We start from the raw sequence: 19275 nt of genomic DNA, 5'->3' as shown, positions 1-19275 counted from the left end.
TTTCTTTCTTCTTTCTTTCTTCTCTCTCTCTCTTTTTTTTTTTTTTTGGTTTATTTTTTCTTAGTGTCTTAAATGCTTTATGCCAGTCTTTTTTTTTTTTTTTTTTCATTTTTCACTTTTAAATTTTTGGTTGCTTTTCCCACTTTATTTTCTTTAGTAATTGTATACCTTCAATTTATAATGTGAATACGCTCATGTTTGCAAACATTCTTTTTCCAAAGAAGTGATAGGATTTGATGGATTTCCTTGGCATGTCAGAAACTGACTTGGCAACATGTTTCTTTAAAAATCTACCTTTGATTACAGTGGATTTTTTCATGTCATACATATAGTTTCTACTTTTTTCAGCTTTATCATCTACATAGAATAAAATTAATAATTTTGAGTACATATTCAGAAGAGTTTTGACAAATGTGCAATCCCCATAACCACTACCAAAATCAACATACAGAACACCCACAAGGACTCCCTGCCCCTCTGCTATTAATCGTCTCGGCCTCCCGCTCCCCATGCCCTCAGTCGCTGAAAGGCCTACTCATCTTTCTCTCACTGGGCCTACCTTTTTAGAATTTCATATAAATGGAGTCATATTGTGTGCATTCTTTTGTCTTTGGCTGCTTCCACTCAGCAAAATGCTTTTGAGATTTGTCTGTGGCCAGTGGCTTGTTTCTTTTCACTGTTACGTGTATTTGTAGTTTATTCCTTGTTGTGAAATAGTTTTCCATGGAATAAGTCTACCACAAGTTGTTGATCATCTTACTAACTGATGGACATTTGGGTTGCTTTCATTTGTTGACTATTACAAACAAGCTCCTATGAACATATCATACAAGACTTTGTACGAATATAAATTTTTGTTTTCTTGGGTAGATAACCAGGAGAGGGATTGCTGAATCGTACGATAAATGTATTTTTAATTTTTCAAAGGAACTGCAAAGAGTTTTTCAAAGTGACTCGACCACTTTGCATTCCCACTAGCAGCGTATAAGCATTTCGATTGTTTTACATAATCACCAAAACTTGATACTGTGTTATCAATATTTTAAATTTTAGTTCCTGTAGTGGTGATTGATGTGACTTTAATTTGTATTAGCCTCATGAATAATGTTTATCTAAAAAGACTGTTGGTTTTATTCATTTTTCCTTTCCTGTTGTCCATTTTCTGATTTCTACTCTTTTTTCTGTTTTACCTTGGTTTACTTTGATCTTATTCTTAACTGTTTTATTTTAACGGAGAATGAAGGCATCAATCCTTAATGTGATTGCTTAATGTGAAAGCTCTTAGGTCATTCATTTTATTTATGTATTTACTTTTTTAAAGTGATCTCTATGTCCAATGTGGGGCTCAAACTCATGACCTGGTGATCAAGAGTCATATGTTCTAACAAGAGCCAGTCCTCTTTCATCGTAAATCTTTCTTCTCTTGTAATATAAGCATTTAGTATTATAAATTTCTCATCAAACTCTAATTTAGCTGCATTACATACAATTGCTATGTTGTAGGATTTTTGTTTTTGCCTTTGTTTTAGATTTTATTTACTTATTTGAGAGAGAAAGCACGAGTTTGGGGAGGGGGCAGAGGGAGAGAGAGAAGCACGTTTCCTGCTGAACAGGCAATGCTATGGGGATGTGCGGCTCCATCCCAGGGCCCTGGGATCATGATCTAAGCCAAAGGCAAACACTCAACCCACTGAGACACCCATGCGCCCCAACTATGTTGTGTTTTAATTTTTATTGATTTCAACATATTTTCTTTTTACGTTGGGTTATTTGGAAGTATGTTGTTTAATCTAACTGCTTGAGAATTATCTACATATCTAGAAAACTGCTTTCTTGTATCCTTGCATTTTGGCCAGACACCGTTTTTTGTTTTTGTTTTTTTTAATTTTCAGTACTATTAAATTTATTGAGATTTATTTTAAACCTAAAATCTGATGTATCTTGAATGTTTCATGTACAGTGGAAAAAAAATGGGAATTCTGCTGCTGTTTCTGGATGGACCACTCTGTTTATGTCAATTAGGTCAAGTTGACTAACGATACTGGTAGTTTCTGTTTACTACTGCAACCCAAGTATGGTCAGTTGTCTATAAATATTTTTTTGCTTGAATGAAGGAATACATGATCTGTATTGTAACTATGATTGTTGTTTTTAATCCCCCACTCGGAGTTCTAAAGTGGCCTGGCTGAGGAATAATCTCAAAGCTGATCAGTGCATCTATCTCCCTAGCATCCAGACTGTCACATCTGAGCAGTAAGTTGAAAGGCCACTGGGCCTCCATGGCCTCCCTTTACGTCAGTTCTAGACCTATTACTGCAAAGTTTGCTGTGTACACAGTTTTCCTGGTTACCTAAACTTCAAGAGATTGTCGATCATTTCTTTGTACATGAAACCTACCTTTCATTATTGTTCTGAAGGAAAACATCCAGAAGAAAAGAACTTACATCTATATAAAGAGAGTCGGTGCAAATCTGATTTTCTAGGCAGGCAGCTGAGGACGGGCGAGGGAGAGGGCCAAAGGGAAGGGAGAGATTGCAGCAGTGAAATTTTTATGACCTAAGTACATTCTTTAGTGATTACAATTTTTTAATGTACTCTCTCTTTACAGAGTGTTTGTTTCTTTGCATGAATCTTTTAAAAGAAATGTCACTCGTGTTCGTGGCCCAGGAATAAAAATGGCAGTCCTTGAAATCAAGATTATCAGTCTTTTTAGAATAACCTCACAATCCCTACCACCACCAAAAGTTGTATTCCATGCTTATTTCTTTTTTTTTTCCATGCTTATTTCTTTTCAAACTTCAGGCAAATAAACATTAATTTTATTTTGAGAATTTTACAACACCCCTTTGAAATTAATATGTATACACTGCCTGCTTAAAAAAAAAAACAGGATTTCAGGATTGGGATTGAATTGTTTGGTACCTGTGACACCTATTAGCTAGAGTTGTAATTTGTATAGCCTCCGACAGTGGTGAGAGCATGCTATTTTCCTAAATTAATGCATTGAAGTCCACATAAAATTTGTGTGCTATTAATGTCCATCTCTGCTTCCTGTCATTTCAGTCCTTTTTCTTCTTTTTCTTTAATTCCCTCCAAGGAAACCTTGATGGGGAAATCAAGTCTGGCCAGTTTTGTTAGTTCTTGCCTCAAGTATAAGTGCTATCTTTAAAATCAGAGCTCTGCTTGCTAGTCTGAAGTGCTTCTAATTAGGCCAAAACATGTCTTAGCCTGAGAAATTTCTCTGCATAATTTTAAGTTTTAATATGTAAGAAAGCTGGCCAAAAGAATATTATATGTGGATTTTTGGGGGTTAAACCTATTGAAACCAATTTAACACAATTTGCTATAAAAACTTCCCTCTAGCCTCTGAAATATTTTAATTAGATACTGCTTGGAGTATGCAAACATTAACTTGACATATTCTTGTCTTTAGCTCATGGTCTCCTACATTTTCCCTCTGACTATTTTTTTTTCTTGTATTACTCCCACAAAGGGATTCTTTGTGGCTTATTTTTAGATAATCAGGAAGGATGATGTTGCTCTGGTATGAAGGAGAATCATTCTGAATCCGAGAACAGCTTAGTTTTGAGAGCCTGAGAAGGAGGCCTTTAGTCACAGCTCTGGGGACCATCCCTGACTGCACTGTGGGAGCAGTTACTGGATGAAGTGGCACATGCAAGGCCTTAGGCTGAGCCACTGTTCCCCTGGTGTGCAGGGGAAGGGGTGGAGGGAGAGGGAGAGAGAGAGAATCTCCAGCAGACTCCCCACTGAGCACGGCGCCCTATGCGGGGCTCGATCTCACGACCCTGAGATCATAACCTGAGCCAAAATCAAGAGTCAGATACTTAGCCAACTGAGGCAGCCCCAAGCCATGACCCTCCTGATGCCAAGAGGAAGAAACACACATTTCCCCTGAAAGGTGGTTATAAATCCTGGTGCAGGGCTACAGGAATATGAATCCTCTATGTCCCTATACTTCGGGATTAAGTTGGGTTGTTCCTAGATCGAAACTTGAGTCCCTAGTCCCAGCCTGCTTTGGAAAAACCATTCACTGTATTATAAGCATGCTTTTGAGGTTGCATTGGGCCCTTAGCTGGTTGTAGGGTAGAAAAGCACCCCGTCCTCAGAGGCAGTGAGCGCAGCCCTGTGCTGGGACACTCTGCTTGTCCAGTGGTGCACGTAGTACAGCCTGCAGAAGTGTGTATGTGGCTGCCCAGCTGCTACATCTATGACTTGCCCCTAGGATCACTCTTGGCAGGAAATAGTCTGTCCTGAATGTTTGGATGGTGATAGCTAGAATGACCGGGGGGTTACAAGACCAGTAAGGCTGGTAATTGTCACAAGTGCTGCAGAGAAAGGCCATAAGGTGTGGACAGAAACCATGGCTGCTGTTTTTTTTTTTCCCCCTTTAAGATTTTTTATCTATTTATTCATGAGAGACACAGAGAGAGAGGCAGAGACACAGACAGAGGGAGAAACAAGCTCCATGCAGGGAGCCCAATGCGGGACTCAATCCCAGGACCCCGGGGTCACGGCCTGGGCCGAAGGCAGATGCTCAACCATTGAGCCCCCCGGGTGCCCCATGTCTGCTGTTTCTTTTTTTTTTCTTTTTCTTTTTCTTTCTTTTTTTTTTTTTTTTTTTTTGTCTGCTGTTTCTTATGTTTGGTCTCTTAGCTTCTATTTCCCTTCCCTGGGAAGGGCTTCCCTTGTCAATCCATTGAGAATGGAGTCCCATTTTTTTCTTCTTACAAGTGACATGTATTGTATTTGTGTGTTTATTTTGTTTATTGCCTACCTTTTCAACTATGCTTGTGAGGTGTTCACCAACACACCCGCATCACGTAGCTACTACTTGACACAGAGTTGGCATTTAGTAAACATTCCAAGGAAGGAATGTCTTTAGCAACCTCCGACAGCAGCAAGGGGATGAGAGGTATGAAGGCCATCCAAGATAACAAGAAGAGAGGGTGGACAGCAGCCCTTGATCGGAGGGACACAATCAATATGATTTCCCATACTGCAGGGGCTTTCCTCGACTCTCACCCTTTAACAGATAAGAGAAGTTGGACACTTGATGACTCATTGTCTGTAGCTAACATTCACTGAGAATGTCAGTGCCAGGCACTGTGTGTAGTGTTTTGTTTACACACAGTAGGTCATCCAACCTGAACAACAAGTACTCTGTGAAGTCAGTGTAATTATTATTCCAGTTCACAAATACGAAAGAGGAGACTTATGTATGGGGGTGATGATATTAGTTATACAACATGATAAATGACAAAGTCAGGACTTGAACTCAGGTCGGTTTGATCCCAACTATCCAAGTCTCAAACATTATTTTTTCCCACTCTTATTTTTTTTAAAGGTTTTATTTATTTATTCATGAGAGACATGGAGAGAGAGGCAGAGACACAGGCAGAGGGAGAAGCAGGCTCCATGCAGGGAGCCTGATGCGGGACTCGATCCCAGGACCCCGGATCACACCCTGAGCCAAAGGCAGATGCTCAACCTCTGAGCCACCCAGGCATATTTTTCCCCACTCTTAAACATTATTAAACAGATAATTTTATCTTGATAATTTTATCTTTATTAAATTAATTAATAAATCTTTATTAATTAAAAAGATAATTTTATCTTTATCTTGAACATGGTGAGGCCTAAAGAGGTGCAAAGTGTGAGCACCTATTACATACTCCCCTAACCTTGGTCTCTTGTTCCAACCTACATTTGGTCTATCAGACGGTGGAGGATTTCCAATTTTGCCTGTGTCCTAATCTAGTAAATCACCATCTCCGTATTCCATTATTTCATTTTGTTTCCTTGGGGCTTACTCTTCACACTGTGGGCAGACAGCTATTTACCTCATGGTTTCCACATCCTTGGTTGGATCTAGGCTGTTTCTCACCCTCAGCAAGGGAAGAGGGGGCTTGTCATCTAGCTCAACAGCAAAAATGCTCAGTCTCTGGTGGGATTTCTTTTCCCCAAGGTTTTAATGGTGCCTTCAAACGGCAATCTTGTGAGCCTTTTTTTTTTTTTAGTTTTCCTGTTTTTTTTTTTTTTTAAAGATTATATTTATTTATTTGAGAGAGAGAAAGAGCATGCACATGCAGGCAGGGGGTGGAAGGAGCAGAGGGACAGGGAGAAGCAGACTTCCCACCTGAGCATGAGCCCCAGGCAGGGCTCGATCCCAGGACCCTAAAATCATGACCTGAGTGAAAAGCAGATGCTTAACCACTTAACTGACTGAGCCACCCAGGTATCTCACCTTTCTCAGTTTGGAGACTGCTGTCATTGGTGTCCCAGAGCCCTGGCAGCTTGGGAATGTCAGCCACTCCCAGAAAAAAAGCATAGGCAACTGCTCCTTGAACCTAATATCAGAAATGTTTTTTTTTTTTTAATGTCTATTAAAGTTTCTCACCAAAAAATAAAAAAATAAATAAAGTTTCTCACCCCAGGTGATCAAAAACATTTTCATGACCAATTTTATAGTATCTATACTACAGATTGCCTTGCCAGGTTAAAAATTACGGTAATTATTTAAGATATAGGTAGTATTTCAATGCACGCAAATTGCAGTATAACTTCCAATTCATCATATAAACACATGTGTTCAAAGCCTAGGTGAAAGGGAAGAAATAAAGATGCGTGAGTTGACTCCAAGAGGTTAAAAATCTAATTGTAATTATTTATAGCAAGACAGATATGGTGGGATATCTTGGTCTTTTTATAAAATCCTAATACCCCTACATAAACCAGCCTAACAACAACCTGCTACCAGCGACAGGTGCCTTCCCTTCCTGTCTCTGCTGCTGAGAGGGAGGGAACTCACAGCTCGCATCTGCGAGAACAGGGCGGGACGTGCAGAGGAACACTGCACAGTTATTAGTTTCCCTCCTCTGTCCCTCCCTCTCCTGACCCAGCTCAATTTTGCAGAAGAAAAAAAATTGAGGCAAGTTAATCTGTGGCTTTTCCAGATCTAAATGTGGGGTAACACAGAGACCTACAATCCAGCGATGCTCTAAATATTTTGTGATCCTGTCCACTGCGTCCGTATGGCTGAAGACAGGCTCAAGGTTAAGCTGCATTTTATTTTGCGAACTTGTGAAAGTTGCACAAAACACATTCGTGTATTTTAATTATCCCTGATTATTATCCGTGCTAGGTGGAAAGTATTTAAAAATCACAAAAACATTTCTGCCTGCATCTTGAGGCTTATACCACCAAACATTAAGAATGGTTCATCCATCATGAGCTTGTTCAGGGAAAAAAAAAAAAAAGTATTAAAATGTTTTGTGCTGCAGTTTAAAAGTCCATCATGTTACTCTTCTTATAGTGTGTTTGGTCTTTATACCTTCATAGTGTGCAGTACAGATAAAAGTGTCACTTGAGATCAAATTCTACTACCTACCAGAAACAGGGAGTCTGAGCAAGGCTAAGCAGTTTATTTCAATCCAGCAAACATATATCAAAAGCCTAAGACCCACCTAGGTCCTATAGGCAGAGAGTACAAAAAGTAGCAGAATCCTTTTTTTTTCCTATTTTTTAAAACATTTTATTTTTTTAAAGATTTTATTTATTTATTCATGGGCAGATACCCAACCACTGAGCCGCCCAGACGTCCCAACATTTTATTATATTTAATTGAGAGCAAGATCACGAGCAGCAGGGAAGGGCAGAGGGCAGGGTGAGGAGCGGACTCTCTGCTGGGCAGGGAGCCTGATGCAAGGTTCCATCCCAGGACCCCAGGATCTTAACCTACTGAGCCATCCAGGTGCCCCAAGTAGTAGAATCCTAATAGGGAGATGAGACGATGCACAGATGGCCATATCATAGAGTAGGGCAGGGATTAAATGAGGACATTTGCAGCTGGAGGAGAGGAAGTGGGAAAATACTTGAGAAATGGGGGACAGAGGTGGTATATATCATTTCAATTACAAATTACTCTAGATCCGGACACCTGGGTGGCTCAGCCTTTGGCCCAAGCCATGATCCCAGGGTCCTGGGATCGAGTTCCACGTCGGGCTCCCTGCATGGAGCCTGCTTCTCCCTCTGCCTGTGTCTCTGCCTCTGTCTCTCTCTCTCTCTCTCTGTGTGTCTCTCATGAATAAATAAATCTTAAAAAAAAAAAAAAAAGAATCACTCTAGACCAAGACCTCCTCCAATGTGACACAGCTGAATCAAGGTTCACTGGTTTCTGTTTTGGCCCCTGCTTCTCTCCCACTTGCATCTTCTTCTTCCATCCCCCTTCCCTTGCCCAAAGAAGAAAGAAATGGAAGGAAAATAATTTTCTTTCTCTTCCAATGCAAACTTTATTGTTTGGTCTAAGGCAGATATGGTAGAGGAAGATACTCATGGGATGAGGCGTATGGCACGCTGTGAGAAAGCGATGCAAAACTTTCCAGATTTCAAAGGGATAACTCACAGGAATGAAAACATTAGAGGGGGAGCATCTGAAGGAGAGGAAAAGACAGGATGTGTGTGTGGTGCCAGTTTACCGTAGTCACGGTGTTACGAAAGGATCGTCCAAAAGACCTTGTTTTATTTATTTAATCAAGTAATCACACTCTCTCGACACTTGGATGGCAAGAGCAGAAATAAAGGTATTCGTGAAGTCAGACTTGCAATTGCCAGGAAGAAGTAAGGAATGCCAGTTTTAATCTCTGCTACCTGTGTAAGTCCTAAGGGGAAGATGAGCTCATGAGCGCACATATAGATCATCACAAAGCCGAATTAAAATACATTAAATATGGAAGTCGGATATAAGGCCCTCAGGGTTATGCAATATAAAAAGAATAGTTGAAGAACAACCTGAAGCTTTAAAAGGTGGAAACCCAAGATCCTCACTGGCTGGGGAAAACAGTTACTACTCACTCATCAAGGAAAACACCTTATATATATCACTTGGGATTTGCAACCCCTAGCACTCCAACTGATCTAAATGAATGTAAATTTAGGAGGAGGGACTTGTTTTATCCTCGCATTTGTGGTCTCCACAGCCTCTGGACGGACCTGACAGGCTTCTGTAATTTACCTAAATTGGATTAAGCTGAAATAGAGAGGGAAGGCTTCCCAAATCATCTATTATTGAAGTCTTCTTCAAAGGGTAAGTCTCATTTATTCAGCATTTTTTAAAAATGGTATAGTTACCTAGCAAAGTATATGCTATTGGCTAAACAGTTGAATGTTTAATATTTCATTTTTGGGTAACAAGTGGCTTCAGCAGTACTGGGATCGGTACGATGAATGACGGATATGCTCCCCTCCCCTGCACACCAGGAAGTTTCACGTTCAGGGAGTGAGCCTTGCAACAAACCCTGGGTGTGTTCTTGAGTTGGCATCACCAAGGAACTTCAATGGGGAGCAAAGTAAAAACAAAAGACTTTAAGATAGAACAAAATAGATACCGGTGTAAAGCAAGAAATATGTAAATTCATACAAAGGAATAAAGAAGTGTGAATTAAAATCAAAAGAATACTGAGATTATGGAAAGTATTAAAAGCTGAGAAGCAGGTATAGGAAGATTTATTTGCAAAGACATCACCTCAAGGGCCATAAGGTGGACAAGGGATTTTATGTAGGAATGAGGGGGAGATTGTTCTCAAAAATAACCCAAGACGATAGAAAAGAGGTATTTGGCTATAAGAAAAAAGAAAAGTCCACGTAGACATTTTGCAGGTAAAGACTACTCAAAAAAAGAGTAAACAGTAAACATTTTGGAATCATGAAGAAAACATTGACAGTGCATAGGTGTACATTATTAAAATTTCAGGAATGTTCATTTACTGTAATAAGTAACATGAGTAAAATAAGGGAGACAAATCTAGAAAGAAAGAAATAACTGGGTTGTTTTTTTCTTATAACCTCAGAAATGGACTCTCAACATGCTGAATTCATGTTGAGAGTTCAGGGAGATTAGTTGATCTCTAATCAACTAATGATTGAGAGTTCAGGGAGATTAATTGATTCTTGGCGGGTGTGGTTAGGCTCACAGGCGAACTCCTCCTGGAGAAGCAGAAATACAGCAATCACAAGCCTGAGAACTAATTCTACCTGAAAGCCAAATGGGCCTCCATTATTAAAAGAGAAATCCTTTCATTCTATGGAAAAAAAAAAAAAACCTTAAATTCTGGAGTACTCCACTGGCAAACGGAGTTAGCAAGGAAGCCCAGTGCTGGAATGTCTTGCGTGTCTTAGCTGCAAAGACTCACTAACAAGGCAGCAAGTTAAGGTCTAGCACAGTTTTTTCAGAAACTAATTCTGGCTTAATTTAAAAGTAAATAAACTAATTTCAGGCTATAATTTTGGGGAAAAAAAATAAGGAATTAAGAATTTAAGACCTTGTTCTGTGCTTTTCTTCCGCATAGAGAAACTAAAAAGGGAGAAGAAAAACCCTTTACAGAAAAAGTACGCAGCCCATTTTTGGATTCTTTGGCATAAAGAACTGGTCACCAGAGTATAATTCTTTAACAGTTGGATTTCAGTCTGCTCCTTTAGGTTCCATGTTATATAAGGAGAACAGCTCGTATCTGTATGTTCTTTACGTAATTCCATGTTGAGGGCCTGTTGTACCAAAAACATTTTTATGCTTGCTTGTTATTCCTCGAATAACAGAAATATTATTAGCCAATGTGCCTTTAAAGCTTAAAAGATCTGTAAATGTAATTCAGTACCCAAGTTTTACATTTTTTTTTTTTGGTCTTGTTATTATTTGACATTTCAGTCGTCGTTTTCACGGACATCATTTTGTATTTAGCTGGGTACATTTTGTTTTTTCTGCAGGTATTTGAATCCATTCATGACAGTGTAGATGCTTAGACGTGCTTTGGAAAAGTATGTGATGTGCATGTAAAAAATTTTTTTTTAATCTCATGTGCACCTATTTGGGCGGATACCTAACACACTGAGCTCCCATTCTATGCCACTCAAAAAAGATAAGCAATCAGCTTCTGCCCTCAGGGAGATTACCATCTATTGTAGCTGATTTAATTTACCTCATCTGTTTTCTTCATGGTTTGAAAGAATAATTAAGCTCTGCATATGTTGAGTAAGCACCTTGCCTGAGCAGTGGTGAGATAAAATGATTTTGTAGACAGACCTGGGCTTGAACCTCGGCACACTTAGTACTTCTAATCCTGGAAGTCTGAGAGTTTACTTTTAAGACAGGAATGCTAATTTTTAGCTGACAGGAGTTTCATGGGGTTAAATGTAATAATGTTTATAAGATGCAGACCATAGAGATAAGCCGTCAATTCTTAGAGCCCCCGCACGCCATGGATATTATTTAAATGATGTGGGCAGCTTTAGCAATTCCGTAATGGTCTGCATTAATTTATCTAGTATCATTTTAAAATAATAAAATAACTGAAAATAAGTTCATAAATGCAGTCAGGTTCTAACTGGCAGTACTTTGGGTGGTGAAAGAGGCAGCAATTTCCTTGTTAAAAATTCGAGAGACAAAAAAAAAAAAAAATTTGAGAGACAACCTAGGAATGCCAGGGCTTGAAGCTCAGGAGCCTTGCAAGCCTCAGTCCTTCCACACGGTCCTCATCAGTCTCAGCCTCTGCAGTTCGAGCCCATCTGCCCAGGGCTGAGAAGTGTCCAGAGGGAGGAGAACAGGAAAAATGGATTTGTGGTGTTTTTACAAAGCCTAGAGAGGGGTGGGGGTGGGGGGGACACTAAGGAGATAGGGATTGGTTTTGCCAGGATTCTACAAAAAAAGAAGAGCACATAAATGATACCAAGAGACTGACTAGAAGTAGATGTTGGTGTTTCTCAGCCTCCTGCTCCCAATGCACAGGATCCATTTTGTGGTTTTTCACAGGAAGAGCGCAAGGCAAGTCCAAGCACGGGCCCACCTTTCATTCCTGGACAGCACTTGTGCCCTCAGCCCTCTCTCCTCTCCCATTCTGTTGAACCGTGTGGAACAATAAAGAAACTACCCTTGAGACCAACCTTGAATTCTCCACCTAAGACCCAGATGGGCCTTGAACTCTGTCCACCTCATCACTCCTTGCAACCGTCTCCCTCAAAAAAGGGTCACGGCACTTCCTATAAAGAGTAGGAGATGGAAGGGCCTCCCTACTCAAGAAATCCCACAATTTAACTGAAGGCCGTAAGCCCTGCAGCTTATTTGGAGTTTTTCTCATTGTTGAATTCCTCTCCTCTCTCCACATTCCCCACCTAAGAAGGGAGGGAAGGTTAAAAGGAAAACAGTTTGAAAAAGAAAAAAAAAGACTGGAAAAATGACCAAACTCTCATTTTTTAATTTTTAATAAATGTTTTAGAAAGATTTTATTTATTCATGAGACACAGAGAAGCAGAGACACAGGCAGAGGGAGAAGCAGGCTCCATGCAGGGAGCCCGACGTGGGACTCGATCCCAGGACCCTGGGATCATGCCCTGGGCCTAAGGCAGATGCTCAACCTCTGAGCCACCCGGGCGTCCCATTATCTCATTTTTTTAATTAAATAATCTGTACACCCAACCCACCGAGCTCTAACTCCCCACCCCAAGATCAAGAGCCATGTCTTCCTCCCACCGAGCCATCGGGCAGGCACCCTATTGTTAGTTATGTTGGGTGAATATAACACAATTTATTCTTCCCTGTTGATAATTGCTTTTGTTGTTTAGTTATTTAAGTAATAAATCTGCCTTAAGATCCCACTGTGCATTTTTTAAAAAGATTTTGTGTTTAAGTAATCGCTACACACAACATGAGGCTTGAACTTCAAACCCTAAGACTGAGTAGCATGCGTTCTCCGTTCCCTCCAGGCCCTTCTCTGTGGAAATGGTGACTAGGACTGTGAGGAGAGTTTCCAAGACCCAGTTAACCTTGCCCCATTTTAGTTTTTCAACTTACTTTGGCATTGGAATTGAAAGGAAAATAAAAATCCTCTGTTGTCTAAATTTGAGGGGGATGGGGAACTGAGACAGATGGACAGACATAAAGGGAGGACAGGAGGGTGGGTGGAAGGAGAGAAGGGAGGAAGAAAATGGGTAGGCATGACCTTTAACTCGTAATTCTCATTTTATAGAGGAACCTGATCATCTTAATTTGCAGTAACTAAGTAAATAACACTTACATGGCTACATGATTCTTTACTTCACTCTTGGAAATACTCCATGTCCTCTGGAAATGTTTAAAGAGCTTTGTCATATCCCTTTAAGAAGTGATGAAAACAGTGTCAAATACGAGTTCTAGAGCCACCATCGTCACCAAGGAGCATAGTTGACTTTCGAGTGTTTTTTTCCTAAAAGTTGTTTTTCTTTTTTTAAACTTCATGAAGAATCCAAACTCCTGAACCAATCGGAGGGAGACTGAGGAAGACGACGAACCACCTCTGGAAGTATGCACCGCTCTATGCACCGTTGCAGGCAGGCTTTATTGCTGCCTCTAACCCTTTGATTCCTTATTGCACCTCCCTAGATTTTTCTCCTTTCGTTGTTACTTAACTTGCTTCCTCCAATGTGGGAGGCCATGAGCATCAGACCTTCAAGTGTGTTCCTTTAAGCTCTAGGATCTACATTAATAAACTATCTAGGCAATTACCTAACCTGTCCCTTTTCCAAAAATTTGATATATAGATCATTTAAGAAACTGGCCAGTTACAACAATCAGTGCATGGTAATTAGTGACTCATTTAGTCAACTGTGTATTTCAGAGATTTTCAGTTCTATCGTGAAGATTAAGAATAGTTTTTTAGGATGGGGCACCTGGGTGGCTCAGTCGGTTAAGCTTCTGACTCTTGATTTCGACTCAGGTCATGACCTCTGGGTCATGAGACCGAGGCCCACGTGGTGCTCCAAATGGGGCATGGAACCTGCTTCAGATTCTTTGTCTCCTTCCCCATCTGCCCCTCCCCTGCAGGCTCTGGTGTACACCGGCTTGCTTTCTCCCTCAAAAAAAAACAAAAAACAAAAAACAAAAAACAAAAAACCCTGGCTGGCTCAGTTGGTGGAGCACATGACTCTTGATCTCAGGGTCATGAGTTCGAGCCACAGGTTGGGTGTAGAGATTACTTAAAATCTTAAAGAGTTTTTTATTGTGTGTTTTTCATTTCAGGAATGTTGGTTTATTTTTAATTGTGTTGTTTAGTTATGGGGCAATAAACACATTCTTTATAACGACATCAATTCGTATTTGAAACCAGATGATAATCATTTTCAATTAAGTTCGTGCCAAATGAAGTTTGGGAGGCTTCGTGATAAATTCTATCAACCCACAGAACTTCTGATGGGTAGTCTCGTGGCCTTGTAGAATAAATTGCAAATGATATCAAAATAGTGACACGTGGCTGTGCAAATAGCAAGCCAAGTTCCGGGCAACCCTTTAATCAAAAAAGTTAATCTAAGAAAAAAAATGCAAAAGACTTCTCAATCTCCCATTTTTAACAATCATAGGTGGAAGGTGGAAGTTTAAAATATTTGTGATTTCTTTTTTTTTTTTTTCCCCCCTGTAACATTTAGGGCTGGGATGAGTGAAGCTTCTATGATGAGTGTTTTACCTCACACTCCTGGGCTGGAAGTAGTTTTATTTAAAGGAAGAATGGAAAGTATATAGGCCAAAGTTGAGAGAGAAAAGATAAATATTTGGGTTGAAGGGCAGTGGCCATAGAAATGCCTTAGATAATAAGTATATAAAAGGCTTGGCATTTATTACTGGGCTTGGAAGGATAGTCTGGAGGCTCCTGAGTTTTCTTGCAAACCACATCAGCAGCAGCTCCATCTGGGAAAGAGTTCTCTGCCCTAACCCACATTCCAAGGCCAACTCTCAGGCTTTCCTTAAAAGGTGCCTTGTATTAAGCTGTCAGGAAATAGCCCTTTGTTAGCTCGATGGTTCTGGGCTCAAAGAAGGCTGAAGGATACAAATATAAAATGTGATTTTTTTTTTTTTTTAAAACCACTCTAGCTAGAGCTGGTTTTGAATTCCTATGATAGTGTTGAATTTGTTCAAGATTCTTTTTTTTAAGATTCTCATTCAGCCTTTACAATTGGCTCAATGTTTGGGAGAAGGGGAAACCTGTTGATACAGCTCTTTGAAGTGCTGTGGGTTTCAAAACAACTCTAGAAAGCCCGCATTCCTGCGGTGAGGCCGGGGTGGGCGGAAGGCCTGGCCAGTCATTCAGAGGAGGAGAAAGGGACCGAACTTACCTCCCAACAGGTGAAGTTAAGCAAGTCCTGTAAGTGGATTGATTTGTTATAGAAATCAAAGTTCTGTTCGCGGGACCATAAACAACACTCCCTCACCTAGTACCTTCTTTTTCTCCACCCCACCCTCAAAGGCCCCCGGCTCCCTGCTGGGGAAGGCGGCCTTCCTTGTTGCAGGTGCCTTTCTTCCTCCTGATGATTGCTATTTTTTTTTCTTTTTAGCTCAAAAGGAGATTTCCCCCCTTTTTTGTCTTGCTTGTGTGCCTTTTCTAATACATTGTTTCTCTCTTCCTTTGTTACTCATTCACATCTTTTTTTTTTGCTCGTTCACATCTTAAAAACAAACCTGAGCTTTGTATCCAAACAAAATAAATGCATGCTCTCGAAAATTATAAAGGAATCGTACAGCTGTCCTCCGTGATTATGTTCTTTGAGCATCAAAGATTTTGAAAGTGCTTAGAAATGTCTGTTTTAACAAAGGCCACCCTAAAACTTCTTGCAGAAGCCCATCTTTGTGAAGTCTCTGATTTTTGCTTTTACGGGTGGTTTACAGAAATACCGAGTGTGTCTCAGAAATACCTGTGCATGTTTCAGCAGAGTTGGAAGTTCGACAAGTGAAAGCTCTAGGCTGATTTTTCATTTGCAGTTAAATCTGGCCATTTATGCAGAGGAGTGGCTTTTGAGAAGGAAATCTTCCTGCAGAGGTAGAGGTATAATAAGCATTATTCGGGGCAACAACTTAACTGGAAAAAGAATGACAGGTGAGGGTTGTGGGAGCAAGGGAGATGGTGGCTGATGTTTTGAAAGCTCTTAGAATTGGGAATTTTGTGAGTGTTGTCAGACTCTTGGGGGAGGTAGAGAGAGGCCTTCCAGGGTGTGTCTTCACCTGCTCCGAACTCCCTTCCTCCCTCCTGCCCCTGCGTCCAGGCCCTTCGCATCCACGGGCCATGCTCCCGAGCCGCTGGCAGCCTCCAGCTGGGGCCCTGGGCTGCTCTGACTCATGCACACTTTTATCCCGTGAGATCATTCACCCCAGGAGTCATGGCACTAATTTTCCAGGAGGCCGGCTGACCAGGGATGAAGTTAAAGGACTTGAAATAGCCTGGGGACCCAGCAGGAGCTTGAGAACTAGTTGGTGGATCAGAGTCTTCAGCTGTTTCCCTCATCCAGTTAGGCCTCCCGCCTGACCTTGGGGGAGCAGGCTCGCTTTTTTGTTCGTGTTGCAGTTATAACCCCGACTTTTAAAATACCCAGTGGACGTTGCCAAAGTTAATAAGCCTGCCTTCATCTACCTAATCATTCCAAGCCCTCCAAACCCTTTGTAGCTGTATTTCCCATACACCCTTTACATTTTGCTTATGGGAACTGGGAAGGCGGGTTGCTCCAGGCCCCCTGCACCCCCTAATAAGAGCAGGGCGGGGTGTTGAGCTTCGCCTGTCACATTGCCATCAGGGATGCTTTGCTGCTCCAGAAACATTTCTCTAGCAAACCGTGAGATCCCAGTCATTTGGGGGTTTTTCAGTGAAGGGCAGTTGACCCACACGGTGTCTGCTGGTTTTCAGGTGCGCGGCATCTGATGGCTTCCACCCCATGTCGGTTCTTGGAGTTGTTGCCTGAATCACAAATGAAAGAGGGGTGCCTGGGGTGCCCGCCTTCCCTCGGGGCGCACACTGATACCACCTGCTGGTGCCACTGCCCCAGGGGGCCGGTGGTGGGGGCTTGAGGGGAGGGCAGCTCGCCCCGGACTCTGGGCACCTGATTCAGGGAGTCCAGGGTGCTGGGAGGCCAGCATTCTGCATTCTCAGCAAGTCACAGGTGGCAAGACCACGGCTGCTCTCCAATGTTATCACCTGGGCAGTTGTGTTATGTTGTTGTTTTTTAAGATTTTATGTATTTGTTCATGAGAGACATGGAGAGATAGGCAGAGACACAGGCAGAGGGAGACGCAGGCTCCATGCAGGGAGCCTAATGCAGGACTTGATCCCAGAAACCTGGGTTCAGGCCCTGAGCTAGAGGCAGACAGACGCTCAACCACCGAGCCACCCAGCGCCCCCCGCCCCCGGGGAATTGTTTAAAGCTCCAAATCTTTGGGTTTTGCCTATCCCTCCTACATGCTTCTCCCCCCCATTCCTCTCAAGTTTCTCATCAAATTGGCCTTGAGTTACAGCCAGAGTATGGGGACTTTTTTAAGCTCCAAGTACTTCTAATATTTAGACAAGTTTAAGAACCTCTAGATCTTTTTTTTAATCAGTTGCTACTTGGAAATCCATTCATTTATTTGTATCAGCTGCCTGGTCCCCGTCGGCATTTGTTTTTCTGAATTAGATGCTCTGTCCTCTTTTTGAGGCCATCACATCAGTCTTTCAAAGCCCCTTTTCCGGTATTTAACACATTTTAAAAATTCTTCTTGCACTCGCCTTGCTCTAAGCCCCATACACATTTATTCGTGACTCCTAAGGCAATGACCACATTCTGACTTATAATTTTATGTGTGCTTATCTTAACCTCCCTCGTTGATAAACTACCTGGAGGCAGACACCGTCTCTTCTCTTTTATCTTTCTCTGTGGTTTCCCAACCAGTGCCCCCACATGGTGCCCTGAGCATGCATTTCTTCATTGAAGGAGCACTCAAGGCTTCGCAGAGCTGGTATTCCAGATACGATCCCTCCCCCATGTAGGAGCTGACCAGTCAAATGAGGGAGACCGATATGCACAAATGATTTACAAAAACAAATGTTAAGTATTCAGCCAAGACAAGACAAATCTAAACTATTAACAGATTGGAAAGAAGGTCTTTTTTGAGGAAAGGATTGAGATCGGAAGAATATGTAATTCAGTGGGGGTGGGAAGCGAGGGTGAAGAGCATTCAAGATAGAGGAAACTAGCATTTGTGTAACTTTAGAAAGAAATTTAATTTTTTTCAATCAAAAATCTTCCCCCTATCCTCCATCTACCCAGGTCCCCAGAGAGGTGCCAACAATTATTAGTTTCTTGTGTATCCTTTTAAAATATCATTACATCGTTTTTTAAAAAGAGAACTATGAGAGCATTGAGAAAGAGAAGCAAGACTCGAGTCTAGGAGATCAGTCCTAGGGAAATAAAAAGCAAGTGAAGGGCTAGGGAAATTTAAATAGTTGATCTGTGTAGCAACATAGTCTCTTTAGGCATGTTCGACAAATGCATACTAAACACTGAATTTCCATCTCTCTTTTCCCCCCTAAACAATGTGTTCTTTATCTCTTTTCATTACAGAGATACCTTTTCTTTTTCCTAAGGAAAAACTTGCTTTAAGGATGAGCATTATCCTATTATGTCGCTGTATTAGCTAGTATGTCCCCAATACTTGGGTTGCTTGCAGTATTTTACTGTTGCAAACAATGCCACAATGAGTAATTTTGAACCTTGAACATTTTTCACATATGTAAGATCGTTTTCCAGAAGAGAAATTGCTGAGTCACGAGCATATGAATTTGTAATTTTGAGACTTAGATTGCCTTCCAAAAGTATTTTCTCATTTTACATTCTCAACGGAAATACATGAGAGCCCCTTTCTCAACTACATCCTCAATAGTCTGTTATCAACCTTTTGGATATTTTTTTAGTGCTACTAGGTACAAAAAAATATATCTTAATATTTTTAATTTGGACCTTATTATAAGGGAAGCTGAATATCTTCTGATATGTTTTAGAGACTTTTATTTTTTCTGTAAACTTCATGTATTTTTTTTTTAAGATTTTACTTTTAAGTAATCTCCACACCCAATGTGGGGCTTGACCTCTATAGACTGAGCCAGCCAGGCACCCCTAAACTTCCTGTTTTCATACTTTTTGCCCAGTTTTATATTGAGTTGTTGGTAACTTTCTTATTGATTTCTAAAAACTCTTTATGTATTAAAGATTTTATACTTTTTTGACGTGAGTTACCAATAATTCTCCCAGTCTTCTGTATGTGCTTACAGTGTTGTGGCATTTTTTTGTTTGTTTGTTTGTTTGTTGTTTTCTTGTTTGTTTTGACCTTTATAGTTGGTTTGGGTTTTGTTAGAGTTAAATTTATCGATCTTTTCTATGTTTCAGATTTTGAGTCATAGTCAGAATGGCCTAACTCACTCCAAGACTATAAATAAATTC

General features: G+C 40.9%; 1 protein-coding gene across 2 annotated transcripts in view; it reads left to right on the top strand.

Moving 5' to 3' along the window:
• The window catches only part of SLC39A10 (solute carrier family 39 member 10), a 135227-nt gene that overhangs the window by 18466 nt on the left and 97486 nt on the right, over positions 1-19275 (top strand). Inside the window, exon 2 of one of the 2 annotated variants that reach the window (XM_072740995.1) lies at positions 8997-9103. The exons of the other annotated variant lie outside the window; for it this stretch is intronic. The gene's annotated coding sequence lies outside the window, so the exon portion shown is untranslated. The remainder of the gene's footprint in view (positions 1-8996; positions 9104-19275) is intronic. 2 annotated transcript variants of the gene reach the window in all.

Source organism: Vulpes vulpes, chromosome 16, assembly GCF_048418805.1.
Source record: "Vulpes vulpes isolate BD-2025 chromosome 16, VulVul3, whole genome shotgun sequence".
NCBI classification, from domain to species: Eukaryota; Metazoa; Chordata; class Mammalia; order Carnivora; family Canidae; genus Vulpes; species Vulpes vulpes.
The sequence above is the reverse complement of the archived record's forward strand: the minus strand, read 5'-3'. Positions and strand labels throughout refer to the sequence as shown.